This window comes from Mesoplodon bidens (assembly GCF_964165515.1).
Source record: "Mesoplodon bidens genome assembly, chromosome: 12".
Lineage (NCBI taxonomy): Eukaryota > Metazoa > Chordata > Mammalia > Artiodactyla > Ziphiidae > Mesoplodon > Mesoplodon bidens.
In genome coordinates, this window is record NC_138168.1 from 46,143,086 (window position 1) to 46,156,305 (window position 13,220).

The following is a 13,220-nucleotide window of genomic DNA, read 5'->3' on the forward strand; positions in this document are numbered from 1 at the left end:
CATGCATCAAATGTATATATATATATATGCATTTAGGTAGGTACTGGGAACGGCATACTAGAACCTAAGAAAATTAATGGGAAAGGTAATGTGGTAGAGTGGAAAGAGAGTATATCTTGGAGTCAAACCCACCTGCCTGTGAATCCCAGCTCCACCACACTCTCTAAAACCCTGGAGAAATCACATCATTTCTATGGACCTCGGCTTTCTTACCTGGTTTTTTAAAAAAGCAGAAAATGTCAGGCGCTGAGAAAATGCCTTCCCCTTTCCCCTCTGCACCACCATCAGAAGACATTTAGATAGACAGCAGATAGACAGAATTTCATTAACTTAATAATTATTGTGTGCCAGGCATCGTGCTACGTATTATCTCATTTAGTCTTGACATACCCATGAAGTAGCGGGGCTTAAACAGTCCTTATGTATGTCTTTAGGCTCTGCTTGCCTAAAGGTACATGGCTAGAAAGTGACAGAACCAAGACTAGAGCTCAGCGCTCTTAACCACTATGATTTCAGACTCACAAAAAATCAAAACTTAAAGATATCCTACCAATTAAATGCTGCGAGAAATGTAATGACAAACCATTAGTTTCTCACCAGATTTAACTTTTTTTTTTTTAACCAAATTTAATTTTGATACATGTATTAGTTAGGGCTGCCGTACAAAATACCACAGACTGGGTGGCTTAAACAACAGATTTTTTTCTCACAATTCTGGAGGTTAGAAGTCAAAGGTCAAGGTGTGGTAGGTTTGGTTTCTTCTCAGGCCTCCCTCCTTGGGATGCAGATGGCTGCCTTCTCTGTGTCCTCACATGATCATCCCTCTGTCTATTTGTCTGTGTTCTAATCTCCTCTTCTTATGAGGACACTAGTCATTTTGGATTAATGACCCCATTTTAACTTAATTACTGCTTTAAAGGCCCTGCCTCTAATAGAGACAATCACATTCAGAGGTCTTTGGGGTTAGGGCTTCAATATATGAATTTGAAGGGACACAATTCAGCCCATAACAATGCATATATAGCATAAACCATGTGATACCAAATAAAGAAAACAACTAAACCCCCCCAGAGTGTTCTCTATGTATCAAACACTGTTCAAAACACTTTACATGTATTTATTTAATCCATATGAGCTAGGTACTATTCTTAGCCCCATTTGTTACTGAGAGGTTAAGTAGTTTATCAAGTCACATAGCTAGTAAGTAATAGGATAGGATTTGAATCCACACAGTCTGACGCTAGAGTCTGTATTCATCCACTACATTATACTGCCCCTCTCAACAAGAAGCATCCCATTTGGGCCAAAGAAACAGAAAACACAGTAATATCTATTTGAAGTAAAATTATGATTAAACTTCAGAAGTCTGTATATGTTTAATTAGCAATTACTATGCTGTCCTACATGAAAAATAATGAAGCAGCTTTCGTTTATTCCTTGGTTATGGCTGAAGTAATAAATCAGAGTCACTTAGAAAATGGGAAAGAAAAATTCTAAGTAAATTTCTAGCATTCTACTCTATGTAATGAAGAATTAATACAAAGCATTTCTCTTCTAAATCTTCAAAGGCAAATAGTACCCACAGTGAAGCATTAATATTTGAAGACCTAGGACACATATGCCTCACTTCTGATTTTTCTCGTTAAGTGGGCATCATTCCTGCTTCAGCCCATTTACTGAAACAAGAAAAGGAGCTGAGTTACATGTCTGGAGATGGTGGTCTCGGGGATAGCAATACGCTCCTTCCAGCTACTGAAGTCTGCAGGTCTACAGAAGCAAGAACTTGGAGCCAGACGTGACTAGAAAGAGAAATTGTAAACTACCCCCACCCCCTTCCAGAATCCCCCAAACAGTTAGGAAGGAATGTAGGGTTCCCACTGCACAAAGGAACAGGACTTGAGCTAATTTAGTTGAGTCTCAAAGGACAGCGTTCATCAGCTCACATCTGGTTTAAATCCAAAGTGAGCACAAGAATAGATTTGGGGTTAGGAATAAAATCACTGCTGTGGTACTCTTTGCCAGTCATTTTAGTTTGTCAGCAGAGCCTCTGCCTTCAAGATGCTTACAATTTGATCACGGTGGGTATTTACAAAGATGTGATAACGAGAGTTTACAGAGTACGCACAGTCAAGTTCTCAGGTGAACATAATCAATATGAAAATGAAGAGTGGATGTACTTGTTACTGCTGGTCAGGATTTTAGAGGCCACTGCTGACTGGAGTTAAAGGCACACTCACTGGAGAAAAGCTGGGTGTTGAGATGGGCCTTGAAACATGGTGTAGGATTTGCTTGGGTGAGGGGAAGTGAAGGCATGTTAGAGGATTCAGTAGCAGCTGGGGCACGAAGGCAGGAGTGAGGGAGCCATGCAGGAACAACAAAGAGACCTCGTCTCTGGAACGGACAGATTTGGGGGAGTCATGGGAGGTACTTTAGGATTAGACAGAGTGGGGTCAGATGATGAATATGGCTCAAGCTGGAGGTCAGAATAATTCTGTTAGTTGAATTGCTCATTGCAATCATCTCAATTCTCTAAACATGTTGGTAAGAACATGTCTCAGTAGAACTAAGTGCTTTGCCACTACTATATATAAAAGGATAACTAGTAAGAACCTACTGTACAGCACAGGGAACTCTAGTCAATACTCTATAATGACCTACATGGGAAAGGATCTAAAAAGGAGTGGACATATGTGTATGTATAATTGATTCACTTTGCTGTACCACAGAAACTAACAACATTGTAAATCAACTATACTCCAATAAAAATAATAAAAAAAGAACTAAGTGCTTTGCATTCAGTGGCATGTTTGTTATCCTTAAGGCTGCTCAGACTACAACATACGCTGTGGACCGCTGGCCCTGCAGATTTGTGTCGTGCCTAATTGAGCTGGGGGATCATGCACCTGTTAGGCGTAGGCTTCCATAGACTCAGGCCTGGCAGGAGGCCTTGGAGCAAACTCACGTGGTTTCTAAGTGCCCTGCTGGAGTTGGCAGGAGGGTGCCACTGCCCTGCGAAGGCATATAGCCTCAGAAATGACTTCAACTTTTTTGAATCAATGAAGTACACATTCTCTGTCTGCATTTTATAACCCTTCAGAAGGTAGAGCTCTAGGGAGTTCTGAGACACCCCACCCACTCACCGCCGCACCATGCTGTCTTGTAGTAGAAAGTTTTAGAGTCTCACACACCTTTGACTTCTGACCCTCCTGTGTGATGTTAGACAAGTTACTAAAGTTTTTGAGCCTGTTATATTTTTTAAATCTGTAAAACAGCCCAGTAACTATGCAGTTACTGTTCACTCTCTTCCTCCTCTTCTGTGACTTCTCTCAGTTGCTGACATTTTTTTTTTTTTTTTTTTGCGGTATGTGGGCCTCGCGCTGTTGTGGCCTCTCCCGTTGCGGAGCACAGGCTCTGGACGCGCATGCTCAACGGCCATGGCTCACGGGCCCAGCCGCTCTGCGGCATGTGGGATCTTCCCGGACCGGGGCACGAACCCGTGTCCCCTGCATCGGCAGGTGGGCTCTCAACCACTGCGCCACCAGGGAAGCCCAGTTGCTGACATTTTTGAAGAACATCTTTTTCTAATCATAAATGCTCTCTGCTATCAAGGAGGCGAAAACCTTACCATTTAGGAGGCCTATGGATCCTGAAGGAAATATGGGGGTGGGTAGAGTTGGTCTGCCCCTCCCCCGCTCCCCAATCATGTATTTATCTCCTCAGGCTAGGATTTCAAGTCAACCAGAGCCACTCCTCAGGATAGCACTGAGCTCATAGGGTCCAGAGTTCTTGGAAATCATGTCAGAGTAGAGGGATCAACTAGCCTTCTTCGTATTGCGTTTAAAAGAAGAAATAATGGCTTAAAGCCAGTATGTGGCCTAAAGCATATAAAAATTAAGGTTACATGTGACAAAGCATTTTATGAGTTCAGAAACAGTTGGGCAAGGCCATAAACTATCATATTACTAAATTGCTACCATTTCTAATGTTCAAGGCTCCAACTACAAGTTTGTCCTTAGAAATTGCAATGTGCTCTCAGTAATTTGGGTGTACCCAGTTGCGCTTCCAGCTAAGAAGCACATAGGGTTTGCTGGTTAGTATTTTGCCTATATTTGAATCCTAAAAATAACCACCTCATGAGAACAAGATGAGCTTTGTGAAGATTATATTCCAGTTGGTTAGAAATGGAAGGTACATTTTTCCCATGGCCTCTTGCCTTTCATTTCTAAACACATTTGTCTCTACTCTGAAGCAGAGAAGACTATTAGAGCAGCTGCAGTGAGCAGCTGTAGAATCTTCTGTCATCTGCTCTCTGGCTTTGCAGACTTTGTCCCATCCTCTGCTCCCAGTTGTCCTTTTCTTTCTCTTTAAAATCACCTGCCCTCCTCAGGTCCTGTCTCTGTCCCTGCAGTGATTTTAGGGCATTTTGCCTGGTGTCCCCCCCACCCCGGCTTTTACCATTCTTTACAGTAAACAAACAAACAAAAAATCAATAGTGAAAACATTTTTATCTTATGAGCAACAGCTGGAAGGGGAAAAAGTCTATCAGCCAACATAGAGCTGCTTGTTGCTGCCCCCGCAAGTTCTGTTTGTCATGTTTGCTGGGGCTCGTTTCCACGTGCTGCCATTTCAGTGCAACAGAATGCTCTACTTTTACATTTGCAAGCAGAGGCCAGATGATTACGACTCTTTGAGGGGAAGCCCGCCACAGATTACCTTGAGAGAAATGATTTATTCATCCTGTGCACAGTCAACAGCTCTCCCAGAGGCCCTAACCCACAACTTCGCGCCGAGTGCTTAGGGACTGTCTGAGCCACTCCCAGCATCCCTCTCAGCGCACAATAAGCTGTTACGAACCAGCAGCTGTGGAATGCTTATTTTTTCCTAATGCGTAGTTGAGCATAAACCCCTCTCTAAGGCAGCTTATGGGAGCTAGTGCAGGACAAGTTCCTCTGCAGAGTATGTTAAAGTAATTTACGTTCCATGGCTTTTAGGGAAGAGCCAGCTCATTTTGACAGGTCCTTTTCATGTTGTTTGATTTTGAACACTTAGAAAATAAGCTTGCATTCTTTTTCCCCTTTTGAAAAGCTATTATGTGGTTTTGAAACATACATATTTTAGATCCCACATAATATATTATCCAAATACTAATTTAAAACAAGGTATTATTTAATGTATCTGATTTGTAACACATTACATGCGCCAAGCATAGAAATCAGGTAAAAACATATTATAAGTCTTATTCTACTATGTTGGCAACAGAGAATTCTGCCTTAAAAAACAATATAAATCATCTTTTGCCACTGCTCTCTGAAAATAATTTGTGGTTAACAAAATCAAAATTGCACCTGCAAGAACTGCCAGTAATATCTTCAATTTTCACTGACTACACTCTCCCTTCTCTCCCCCCACATCTTCAGACTCAGGGAACAGCAGCACAGTGTCCACAGTAAAAAACAAAAGTGAAAGAAAGGAAAGGAGGCATTTGTAAAATTTCTTTGGGTGTGAAAGAGGATGGATCCTAGCATGAACAGCATACAAGTACACAGACAAAGTATACCTAAAATAAGGCAGTACACACACACCAGACTACATATGTGGATATGTGTGCACGTGTGCGTGTGCCACCGCCCATTTTCTCACAGAAGTATAGCAGCTTCACTACCTAGAGGTAAATATCGATATATCAATGCTATATGTGAAAAAGAAAGCCCAACACTAAATTGCCTTTTTAAATATTACAAAAAGACAATGAGTATCTTTGCTTAGAAATGTAAAAATAATGTGATTGCAAATGCTAATTAATTAGAACTGAGAGTAAATACTTTGTGAAGAGTAGATAAGAAACTAGAACAGTTAGACCTCAGTTGGCCTGGGCCAAGTGTGAAAATACAGAATCACAGAAGCTTGGAGCCAGAAGGATTTGATTAGGCTTCTATACATCACATCTTAGAGGCATGAATCCCCTTGGTAACATCCCAGTCAAGTGGTCATTCTGCCCTGGTTTTAAATGCTTCTGCTGTAAAGATACTCATTACTTACAATGCAACCAGCCTCAAGTTCTTAGTTAGGGAAGATGAACTTACCTGTACCTGTGCACATCCAGTTGGTTCTTCTTCTCCTTCAACCCACAAAGACTAGATCTAACCCCTCCTTCAACCCTTCAAATATTTGAAGACAACCATGATGCCTTATAACTGTCCTGTAACTGAGCCGTCACTAACCTGGATTGTCTCCGAAACCAGTCAGCCAGGCTCTTTATCCATCCACACCGCTCAGCAGCTGAAAATCTTCCTTCCTGGAGTAGACGTGGTGGTGCTTCTCAGGTGATGGGCCTGTGACGTGACTGTACCGTGTTGATGAGTTACTGCTGAAGACACTGGAGCCAGAGAGGGGAGATCCTAAACCGAGAGCGCCCAGGGAAGAGCTTGGGTCTTAATTAAGGTGATGGCAACAAAGGCAGGTGCTGTGATGTTTCACCTGTGCCGAAAAACAAACAAAAAAACTATTACTTCATGTCACTGACATTCAACCAAGCCTGTAACTTTGGAGTTAGCACCTTGAGCTCTAGTTGTACCACCAGTTCTGCCACCGGCCAGTTGCGTGCCCTGGGGAAATATTCCCCACCTTCCCAGAGTTGCCTGTGTGATATTCAAAGGTATATGCTGCTTTTCTACCTAGAAATGTGGCCCCTCTCCCGGTCTCAGTTTAGATGTCATTTCTCCAGGAACCCTTCCCTGACACCCACCCCTACCTCACCCTGAGACTGGCCTCTGTCTTCCATTGCACCCTACGTTCACCTCTATTGTAGTCTCACTCCACTGTGTTTTAATCAGCTGTTCACTTGTCTGTGTCCACTGTACTGGAAGTTCTTTAAGGCTAAGAACTCAGTTTTGGTCTCCAGCACTTAGCTCAGTGCCTGGTGTACACCAGAACGCAGAAAATATTTGTTGAAAAAAGCAGAAAGGAAAGAAAAGAGTAAGAGGGAGAAGATAAGATGAGGAAGTTGGGGCATATTATCCATCTAGCTTCTTACAGCTAAAACTCTGCAATTCCTTGTTCTTAAGTTCCATCTTTAATATCCACCACAGACTTTTAGCAATCCATATTTTTCTCTAGTAAGAAGGTAAGTTTCCAGTGGTTACACCAATCAGAAAAGCTATCAATATTTATACATGTAATACAATTTTAGGACCGAGATTTAGAGTTCATTTAACGAGCTCGAAGTTTATTTTATATATAAGGAAACTGAGGCAAAATGAGATTAAGTTATTTGCCCAAACCCACCTGGTTAGCGGGAAAACCAGGTTTCAGACACTGATCTCTTTGTCCCTGTTGGGCTATACCCCCCAGCCCTTCAAGCTCTGCAGTTGCCCAGCCTCAGAGACTGAAGAGCCCGGAGATAGCAACAGCGCCATCACTGGTTTACTGGATAGGGGGAGCTTACACAAAGGATCCTGAAGGGAAAGCCCACCACGTGTGGCAGACAACAGGCAGGACGTGATAGCAGTCTTCACTGCTGGGGCGGCGGCGAAGGAGGCTACCAGTTACGGGGGGAAGCCAGGTCAGTGGGCTCATCAGTTACCAGGGACTAATTAAGCCCTACAATTAAGAGGATTGGATAGTCACGTGAGCGAAGCAGGCACTGTAGGGACAAGTAGGGGATGTATAGAGAGCAAGGAAACAGCCATCTTGAATGGCCTAACCATACAGCCCCCAAACCAGGATAGCTGGTCTCTAGCCTTCCTTTTTGAAGGAGCTGCTGCAAACACGGCTACAAATGAAAGTGACAGATGTTTCGCCTTTTATGTGATGGTTATATCAATCCACAAGTTTCTGGCTGTAAATTAAACTTTGATAAACACCCTTCTCTGCTCCCAGAGAAACTAATGAAAATTACTTCTCTTTTCTCCCAGAAATGTGGGCGGGTGATACCGTGCTTCACCAGGTGGCTTCCATAAGTTGTTTGCGAAACAGAGTTGCAGTCATATGAATTGCTTTCAGCCAGGTTCGCTATCAAGGCTCAGTGTTCTGGTATTAAGCCATAGGGTAGTGCTGCCATGAGACCAGCTTCTTGGCGAGTAGCCCTGAGGTGCAGCTGTAAGGTGACCCTGTGCAGGCTTGAGGCCAGAGCTCAGTGCCAGAAACCTGAGCCAAACATTGGAACTAATTCCCAGGGCACTGAATTGGGCTAAAGTAAAATTTCAGATGAAAAGATTTTTTTGTTTACTCTGAAGAACCACTCCATTTTTTTAAGCTCATAGGAAACTTAGATGTTTTGCCATTATACTTGAAATAGTTTCCAGAGGCCAAACCTTTAAAAAAGAAGACGAGGAAGAAGGAGAAGACGAAGAAGAAGAGGAGGAGGAGAATGAGAGGCTTTAGATTATTTAAGAAGTCATGACAATATCTCCTGAAAGCAACATCTTTCATAAGATAGGCTAACTGGAGAACCTTTATTTCTGTCTTGGAATATGCTGTGAAACTTGTAAGGTGGTACTGGGGTGAAAGTGGTAGAGTACTGGTCAAGGTGATGGTAATGACTGAACCAAACTCTGAACCCACACAGATTTGAATTCAGCACACAGCCCCACCGCTTCCTAGCAGCTGACCTTGGGTAGTATACTTAAGAATGGAGACTGTGTTATATATTGGGGTTTTCAATAGTTATATGTTATATATTGGGGCTGTGGTAGAATCACCTGGATGCTTTCAAAAAGCATCCTTGCCTGGGGCCCAGCCCAGGCCAATTAAGTCAGACTCTCTGGGGTGAGACCCAGACAAGGATAGTTTTAGAATGCTCTCTGGTGATTCTAAGGTTGCAGACCAATGGCATAGTGATCATAACTTTGGTGCTGGAGTCAAATTGCTTGGGCTCAAATGACAGATATGCCCTTTCATGATATTTGACCTTGGCCAATTTACTTAACCTGTGTGACCCTCAATGTTCTCATCTGTAAAAATGGGTTAATAGGAGTTTAGAGGTGTTAGAGGATTAAGTTAAGTAAGTCACGTAAAAGCACAGTGTTGTGCTTGTGTAAAAGCATGTGTTGTAAGCACAGCGCTTACAACATAGTAAGTATTCAATCATAGCTGCTATTGTAATTTTTATTATCCATAATTCCTTTAATTCACATTGGGTGTAAAGCCCAGTTGGATCCTGTTCACAGTCCTGCAGAGAACACTGAAAAATGAAGGATAGCTTACTAATGAACATGAAAATAAGTGAAAAATTTTTATAGGGACAAATAGTTGTGTGCAACCTTCTTGTTAGATTTTGAGTGAAAGGATAAAGTTGAGTGAAAGGAGTCTGCACCGACTCAAGCGCCCATGGGAACTTCATTTTATCATTTCTCCACCTCATGGTCTCATTTTTAAAAACATGAAAATATGTAAACACAGAGGGAATCAAGGGGATACTTTTTGGAAGGAGGGAAATAGAGGCTGGAGGCCTCTAGGTAGGAAGATATCTCTTAGTTCAACAGTGCATCTCAGTAGTTCTCAAACTTTAATAAACATCAGAGAATCATCTGGGTGCTTGTGAAAACACAGATTGTTGGGCTGTGCCCCTGGAGATTCTGGGAGTCAGTCTGGAATGGGACGTAAGAATTTGCATTTCTGACAAGTTCCTAGGTGATGCTGATACTGCTACTTTAGGAACCACACTTTGAGAATCACTAGTAGCTAGACATGGAGCACTTGGTAATCTGGATGTTCTTAGACCCTTTTGGCTGTTCAGGTTGCTTTCCCATCTGTGCCCATACAGAGTTGGTATGCACCCCCAAAATCTCTCTCTCTTCTGATGACTTAGGTACTGCCATCGAACAGTGTTGGTTTTCTATTCATTGGTCTTTTCTCAGCCTGGAGTCTCAAACTGCACTTGAAGTTTCCTTATTGTACAGTCTTAAGTTCCAGCAGTAGAGTTTCATAGTTCATTCCAGAGAATGGTTGGGTATTCATTTTTGCCCACTGACCAACCATACACCACCTTATTCCCAATTCTGCCAGGGTTGTTGTATATCAAGACAGAGCCCAGAACCAGCAGTGTCCTTCCCCAGAGGCCTCATACTCCTACCTAGCATAGTTCAAACTCAAGAACCTGGGATTTTTGGTACAGTCCCAACCTCTTTGTTTAAAGGACATCAGGGCACATAGGCAAATCCAGACTACCGTTCCCCAAATCCAAGACCAAACTCTGTAACGATCCTGGGCCACATATGTTATTAGAAACTTGGGATGATAAAGGACTATAACTCAATACACCCACACTGAATCTTACTTGAAGATCATCTTATCCTTCCAACTTCACAGTTTCTGTTAACATCACTTTTATCATAGCTACCCAGACTCAAAACTTAGGCATAATGTTCCCTAATATTTGTTGAGTACTTAATCCTCACAACAGTATGAATGGATGTTATTCTTTCCATTTTATGCATGAGGATACTGAGACTTAGCAAGGTTAAGACATAGCTGGAACCCAGAATCTTTGTCAGTTTTATTCTCTGATCTAGCCCAAGTGCCTAGAACAATGTCTGGCCCATACTGGTGTTCAATATATATTCATTGAATGAAGGGAGCAGGGTCATACAACAAACACGTGGAAACTGGGATTTGAAACCAGACCTGTGTTAACCACTATGCCACACTTGCTCTTGCTTCAGCTTTGGCTCTCCTTTTGTAATCCCATAAACTCATTCCCCCAAATCCGTTGTGAGTCCTAGCAAGCATATTATCATGATATTTCTTGAATTTGGCCCTTCCCCTCCCCATTTCTGCTGCCACCAACCTAGTTAAAGTGCTTGCTTTTTATTTCCTGAACTATTGCTAATTTTTTCCCCAAAACATGCAGTCTTTGCAGACCCCTGTGTTACCTGCACAACTTTTACCAGATGGTTTTTCACAAGCACATTCAATACGCATCATAACTCTCCTCAAAGACAAGGGAAGTCATGTGGTATAATGAAATATTAAGGAACTAAGGATAAGAAAACCAGGGTTCTGGTCTCAATTCTGTGACCTTGGACAAGCTGTGTGTCCTTCTTAGGCTTCAGTGGCCCATTAATAACATTAGGAAGTAGGACTGGGTGATCTCTTCCCACCCCAGCATTGTCTGGTGGTTAGATGCACCCTGCCTGTAGAATCCTACCTGGAATCCTACCTTGTGCCTCCAAGGGGGTTAGAATGAGATGAATACATACATTCTTATCAAACAAGGCAGAGCAGTGTAAGTGCCCTCAAAGAAGTAAAGTGAGGAGCTATGGCTGTTGGGGAAGGGAGAGATCACATCTGGTTACTAACGGGGAGTATGGATGGGGCACAGATGCTGCTCTTCCTCTCATGTCAGCCCATCCCTAGCGTGCAGGTCCTTACCTCACTGATGAGAAGAGGAGAAGCTGCTGAGATCCCAATAGTTTTAAGCCACCAGCTTTAAGCTGTGGCAGAAATCCATCAGGAGCACTAACTCTCTAATTCAGAAGTTGTTGGCTCAAGACACACAAATGGGTCTAATGCTTAGGAAAGTGCTTATAGGGGCAAAGAGGGAAGAGAAAACAAAAGTGGTTGACATGTTCCTGATAAACGCTCCGTGTCTTGCTCTGCCACTTAATAGCCAGGCGGCCTTGGACAGGCCACTTGTCCTCTCCGAGCCTTGGTCTCACCTCAGTTCCCCATCTAGAGATTGGGGATGATAATATCAACCATGCAGGATGGTTGTGAGGAGATGTAATATGTGAAGCCACGCTGGGAACACAGTAGATGTTCAGGAACTTTTATCCTCCATGTTACCTCCTGCCCCTGTAACATGTCCGTGTTTAGAAATGCCCTTTAAATAACCCCTGGGGGGAGAGAGGGAGGGAGGGAGGGAGGGGGAGAGAGAGAGAGGGAGGGAGGGGGAGAGAGAGAGAGAGAGAGATCCTCCCACATTGGTAACTCAATAGTATTCTATATACTCTGCCCCTGCATACATTCAGGTATTGGAAATCATGTGCCATATTTACTTAAGAAGCTTCCCTACCCCTTTGTAGGTATTAAAAGAACAGGGTAGCAAGGGAACATCAGAAGTTGTCCCTGATTTATCTGTGGCTGAAGAAGGAACTAGGGAGGTGCAGTGAGCAGCATTATTTCTTCCTCCAGGTGAACTAATGGAGGCTTAGAAGAAACAGCTGCATCATAGCCAGGGTGGCCTAACCTTGTCCTTTCACTTTCATTATAGGCTTATCCGGCCTTCAGGGAACCGTTGTTGCTGTATCAATGGTTGACAGTCATCACTGCAACCAAGGAAAATGTATGTGACAAAAAAACTACATTTCATTAAACTTTGGATGGAGGAAGTATATGTATAGGATATAATTATTGTTTTTTAGAAAGTAAGGAAAATCATCCACTCATTCAGCCTTCAAATATTTATTGACAGCTACTGTTGTAACAAACACCCTTCTGGGCACTGAGGATACAACAGCAACTAAAGCAAAAATCCCTGCCTTTTGCAATTTCTATTCTAGTGGAAGATGTAGACAGTAAAAAAGATAAATTAGTAAGATGTATAGTATGTTAGGAAGTAGTTAGTGCTAAGTGGAAAAATAAGGTAGAAAAGGGGACTGTAAAATATCAAGAGGTATGTTAGATGGTGATCCAGGGAAAGTCTCATTGATAAGGTGCTTTTGAAGTAAAGACCTGATGGAAGTGACAAGCCAGCCTTGAGGATGTCTGAGGGACAGCTTTCAAGACAAGGGGTCCTGAGATGAGAGGGTGCCTGGTGTGTCTGAGGAGCAGCCTGGAGGTCAGCGTGTGAGCTTAGCATGGAGGGAAAGCAGTCTGAGATCTGGTCAGAAAGAAAACAGGCCAGTTGTATGGGGCCTTAGAGGACATGATAAGGATGTCGGCTTTCACTGGTAGTAAGAGGAAAAGCTCCACGGAGTTTGGGCAGAGGAAAGATATTATACAACCATTTTTATTGAGTGCTTGCTCTGTTAGATTCTATTTTAAATGCTTTATTTGTAATCCTCACAACTACCTTATGAGGTAGGACCCACTATCTTCTCCATTTTACAGCCGAGGAAACAGAGGCCCAGAGAGGTTAAGTAATAACTTGCATGAGGTCACACAGCTGACAGGGACGTGGTGAAAATTTAGACCCAGGCCAACACTTAACCACCTCGTTGTCCTGACCCCAAATGCTTAAGAGATTGAGACTGAGGGTTTTTTCTCTTTCTTGATTATCT

General features: G+C 42.7%; 1 protein-coding gene across 3 annotated transcripts in view; it reads right to left on the minus strand.

Annotated features, from left to right (window-relative positions):
- REV3L (REV3 like, DNA directed polymerase zeta catalytic subunit) overlaps positions 1–13,220 on the minus strand; it is a 247,878-nt gene that overhangs the window by 218,333 nt on the left and 16,325 nt on the right. For all 3 annotated transcript variants that reach the window (XM_081251232.1, XM_081251233.1, XM_081251234.1), the window contains one exon: positions 6,222–6,477. The gene's annotated coding sequence lies outside the window, so the exon portion shown is untranslated. The remainder of the gene's footprint in view (positions 1–6,221; positions 6,478–13,220) is intronic.